This window comes from Amaranthus tricolor, chromosome 6 (genome assembly GCF_026212465.1).
Source record: "Amaranthus tricolor cultivar Red isolate AtriRed21 chromosome 6, ASM2621246v1, whole genome shotgun sequence".
NCBI classification, from domain to species: domain Eukaryota; kingdom Viridiplantae; phylum Streptophyta; class Magnoliopsida; order Caryophyllales; family Amaranthaceae; genus Amaranthus; species Amaranthus tricolor.
The window spans coordinates 24,792,492-24,798,491 of NC_080052.1; positions in this window are offsets into that span (position 1 = coordinate 24,792,492).

The window sequence follows — 6,000 nt, forward strand, 5'->3', positions numbered from 1 at the left end:
GGTTGATTGAGACAACGCATTCTTTTTGGGGGATGGGACGGTCATGGTATCAGTGTTAGAAGACTCTTTTGCCCCCTTGTCAATTACTTTTTGTCCATTTTGATTGATACACCTCTTTTCTAACACAAATTATTGTAAGAAATCGTCTTTTTAAGAGACGTATTAGATATATAAGTTAAATAATTTATTTATACAAATTAGAGAGGAAATAAGAATGTGGGTTTCTTGGTTTAAGGACATCTCTTTAAGAGACACTCTCTCACAAGCTAAGAGTAGTTGTTATTCTAAAACACTGCTCCGTTTAATTTACCATTATTGTCGTATTTGATTTTGATATGTTTGTTCATGTACTATTTCAATAAAATTTATATTAAAACGAATTAAACAAGATTTATAAATTAAGAATAAATCACAAATTATGAATAATTGGCAGATATTGTTCAAAAAATAAATAGAACAATAATAGTGAATAAAAGGTAGTTTTGTTTATCATTCAAGTTTATACATTGCGAATAAATTAAGTGAGATTTTGTTTAAATTTTCTAATCGCATATTATTTGATATTAAGTTTTTATAATTTTAAATTTTTTTTATAGATAATTAATAATATAAATAATTAAAATAACGCATTTAGTAAAATATAAATAGTCTAACGGAATTGAAGAAAGTGGTTAGAAAATACTCCAAGTTGCTAAAAAATGTTAATGTATTTTTTGAACTTGGAGTATTTAGTAAAATATAAATAATCTAACCAATTTTCTAAAAAATGTTAATGTATTTTTGGTTAGCGAATCAGCCATATTAAAAGGAAAGGGTGTTGCTAAACTTCGCCACCCTTTTCATTTTTTCGCCACCCCCCTCCAAATGAAATTACGAATTTGCCCCTGATTTTTTAAAAATTACAATTTTGTCACTCATTTCAAATTTTTTATTTATAATAATAATAATAATAATAATAATAATAATAATAAAAACAACAATAATAAAATTAAATAATAATAATTATTATTCAAAAAAAAAAAAAATTGAGTCGCCCAAAATTGGGCGACTGAACCATGGTCGAGTCGCCCAATTTTGGGCGACTCAATTTTTTTTTATTTTTTTTTCTTTTTTGGATAATAATAATAATAATAATAATAATAATAATAATAATAATATTAATACTAATAACAATAATTTATAGATTAATGTGGTCTATTAGCTCAGTTGGTTAGAGCGTTGTATTATTAACGTGAAGGTCACAGGTTCGAGACCTGCATAAGTCATTATTTAATAATTATTAATTTTTTATCATATTTATAATAAAAAATTAATAATCATTAAATAATGGCTTGTTCAGGTCTCAAACCTGTGATGGTTCAGTCGCCCAATTTTGGGCGACTCAACTTTTTTTTTTTTTTTGAATAATAATTATTATTATTTAATTTTATTATTGTTGTTTTTATTATTATTATTATTATTATTATTATTATTATTATTATTATTATTATTATTATTACTACTGTTATTATTATTATTAATTTTATTTATTATTATTATTTAATTTTATTATTGTTGTTATTATTATTATTATTATTATTATTATTATAAATAAGAAATTTGTAAGGAGTGGCATTTTTGTAATTTTTTAAACTATAGGGGCAAATACGTAATTTTAGGGGGGAGGGGGGTGGCGAAAAAATGAAAATGGGTGGCGAACTTTAAGGATTGGGAAAGGATGGAATACTACAAGTTGCTATTATTTTGATGTTGACATTTAAATGATAATGAAGTAAGAAAGTGGTTAGAAAATTATATTTTAATACATATATAATATTTTCTGTGTTTTACTATTTTTTACATTTTATTTCTTATTTTTAAGCAATCTAACACGTAATTTTAATAATTTATATCTTAAACTAGGCTTAACTAAAAATTATAAAAAATTAATATTATGAAAGTATGCGATTAGACGATTCAAATAAGATTTCACTTGACTGTATTTTTCTTACAAATTAATTGCAATATATAAAATAAACTTGAAAAATAAATAGTACCACAATGTCTAATGTAACGAGTATTTCAGAACGAAGAAAGTATATATTATAATTGTAAATGGTGGAATACTGGAATTGTACAATTAAGAGGTTGTTACTACGAATTTGCCATAATTTTTATATTTTTTATTCGTTTCTTTTAACTTTATAATATTTTCTTTTATCAAAAATATCTCTATTAATTTTTAAAATTGTACAATAAATGTCTTTTTCTACCATTTCTAATATTTGTCGTTTCAATTCATGGGCAAGAAGGGTAAAAGAGTAATTTAAACGGAGATAGTTTAGGGAGTGTGGAACTTGTCGCTTTCCAGGAAGTATTAATTAAAAAATTAATAAGTGGCTGAGATGGAATTGTCTGCTTCCTTCATTAAAATACAAAATAAATAAATAATCGTAATACAGAAACCAAATAATAAAAGGGAAAATAAAAAGTTTGCCCAATAAAATAGAAAAGGAAAAAGAGAATTATTTTGTCTGCAACTCTTAAGTGTGACGCGCGAAAAATCCAATTCCAGAATGATGATTGATAAGGTTGTATTTGTAATTTACATTACTTCCACTTTTTGATGCAATAATTTATAATTATTCTGTTTTAATTTACGGTAATATTTGCATTATTTATTTACCTCTTTTAATTTATAATTAATTTTTAATGTATAAGCTAAAAAGTAATCAAGTGAGATATTATTTGATTTATCTCAATGCAAAAATTATTATTATCAAAATTTTATAATTTTTATTATGCATAATTAGAGATATCAAGTATTAAATAAGTACATTGAACAACGTGAAAAAAACAAACATTGCAAGTAATTTGGAACGGAGGAAATACCCGTTAAGAAATTATCGTATTTGTATATTGCATAAATTTTATACACCCTTTTATTCACCCAATAGTCTATTTTGACCGAATATATTTGTCAATGCAATAAACAATATCACCGGTCAAATGAGACTAACAACTTGAATACGAAGTTGTATACTTCTTCCGTTCTAAATTACTAGTAACATTATAAATATTGTATTATTCATTTATCACCCATATTTTGTATATAGTTTTTTAATCTATCTATGAGTTAAAAAACAGTCAAATATATTAAATTTTGTTTGATTCGTCTCAATGCAAAAATTATTAATATTAAATTTTTTTAATATTTTTATCATACATAACTATAGATATGAACGATTAAACTAACACATTATTACACTACGTGAAAAATTAAACAATACAACTTGCAAGTATATTAGAACAATGGAAGCACCGATGAGAGTTTGATGAAGATTCCTCTTATAACGAGACTAATGACCTACAACCACAAGTGAAATTGATATGGAGGGCATTTTTAAATCACAAATTCTCGTGAGAGACGGTCTTTAATTGGGCCAGCTCATTATATATTTTTTAAAATATTATAAGTAGGCATTAGAATGATGTAAGTAGATATTTACGAATTACGATATCGAAAATAGGCATTAAGGATACGGTAAGTAAGCATTAAGGATAATGTAAGTAAACATTAAAAATACAATAAGTAGACATTAATCTTTAATGTACTGAGCTTGAGATACGTCTCTCAAATAAATAGTCTCTCAAGATTACTAGCTGCAAATAAATCAGCAACTTATCATAAGATTAACCCATACAAGCAGCCCAAAGTTAAATTTACAAAGCAATTAACTAAATAAAAACTATTTTTTCATTAAATTTAAGAAATTAAAATTAGGCAGTCCATACTAAGCCGTCTCATAGTGAGACGGCTTAATAAAGAATTTGTATATTTATATTGCATGACACTATTTAAATTGTGTGGATGATAGAAAAAAAGAATTGAAAAGTATACTCCTTTTATCCTTCTCATTTAGTATTTTTATCATTTTTCATTTTTAGCTGTGCTTTTCATTTTGTGTTATTTCTATTTTTGGAAATAAACTCATCACTTTCGTTTAATCGCATTATTCTAACTCGATTTTAATATTTACTCTTTATTTATGAGCCCAGAGAAATCAATAAAAAAATAAAAAACAATAAAAATATTTCATAAAAAGAAATTTAGCAAAATACTCTTATGCTATTGCTGGCAACTAGTCATTGCTCATCACTTAGTATTACTCATTAGATGTTCTTTCTAAAATCTACTTTTAATTTGTTCATTAAAAATCGTGATCTGTCTGTATCCCCTATCCGCTACATTTATTAATATATTTATTTAAGTCTTAATTTTTTTCAATTTAATATGATTAGAACATTTAAAAATTAAGAAAATTTGTAAAAAAAATACTTTGCTCACCAACTCAAAATACTTTAACTATTATTACTTTCTCCGTTCTCTAATGTTTTTTTCCTTTAAAATATTCCACTTTAAGAAAGAGAAACTTGATCAATATTTTTGAGACATATTTAGAAAATAAAATATATTTATATGAGATCTCATTAGATTCATCTTAATATATATTTTTTTATTATGTATTTTTTATATAATTTTTTATTATGTGTATTTTGAGATATTGAGGTTTAAAATTGGCTTTAAAACTGTCAAAAAAGTAAATGAGAAAAACAAAAAAACGAAAGAATATACCCCAAGTATTGTGATACTTAACCTTGAACATAATATATATTAATTTCAACCAGTCTTTTTGAGATATTTTGAGTCAATAAATAGTAATTGAGAGTATTATTTACAAATTTCTAAAAATTAATATTAACAATTTTTAAAATGAAATGAATAAAAGGAAATTATGTTTAAATTTATAAATTAAGATATAAATTCAAATGAAAGTAATTGAACCAACATGATCTAATGATCATAAAAGTGCTGATGTCACACTATATAAGTTGATACCATGATGATTTATTAAATAATTGCATACTAATTATTTTATGAAGGTCCTACACTGAGGTCATCATACCATATGGAGTATCATTTTTAATTTTATTTTACGTGGAGAATATAATTATATTCATTATTTCTTTTCGTCCTTTCCTTTACTCAAAGAAGCATCCACTAATTGTCAACATTATGGACTATGGCATAGGCTATACTGTATACCTGATGTCAATACATAATAATTAACAATAATATTAAAGCGTTAATTTCAAAAGATTAAAAAACTGATATAAATACATAAATTTGGTACATTTTCTAATAATAATGTGAACCATTTACTATTTTTTAGCATTATATAACTTAATTAATGTTTATATAGAGTTTTTAATTATATATTTCCATCTTTTTATACCTAGATGGAGATAGATATATGAATTATCAAATTTAATTTATTACTCATACATTTTGATTTACCATTTTTTATACAAGACGAGTTGTTACATAAATACTTTTATTTTGTGTAATGTAATTACAAGTTTTAGTGGGGATATATAAATATGATTATATTTAAATACTTCATATTACGATAAATTCAGTAATACGTACTAAAATAAATATTATATAAAGACAAAATCAAGAATACGAACACAGTATTTCTTTTCTTTTGTTGCCGATTACTCTTATCATTCTCTTCACTTTATCATGTGACTTCTTGTAATTGTAGGAAAATATTTTGATTTTTTCTTTTATGCATGTTGCTTACTTAGAAATTGGAATAATTTCTTGCATAAGCTTTTTGACTTTGTCCATTAATGTAAATTCAATTTGTTTGCCATCAATTCTTCCCTTGGTTACTAGTCCACATCTTTTTGTTAATGATGAAAAATTTTAATTCTAAATATCTCACCTTTAAGTATTTATCTTTTAAATTTTAGATTTTTTTTAATTTAAAGATTCAATTTTTATGACTATTTCTTCTAAATGATTTACCAGTTTCCTTCACGACCTGTTGTAGCAAATAAATAACTGGTTGTTAATATTTAAAAAAGTTAAAATAATTTAAAACAAAAAGAAAATAAAAATTTAGAAAGCTCTTTGGAATAAATATTAAAAAAACAAAATAAAGCCCCTCTCTT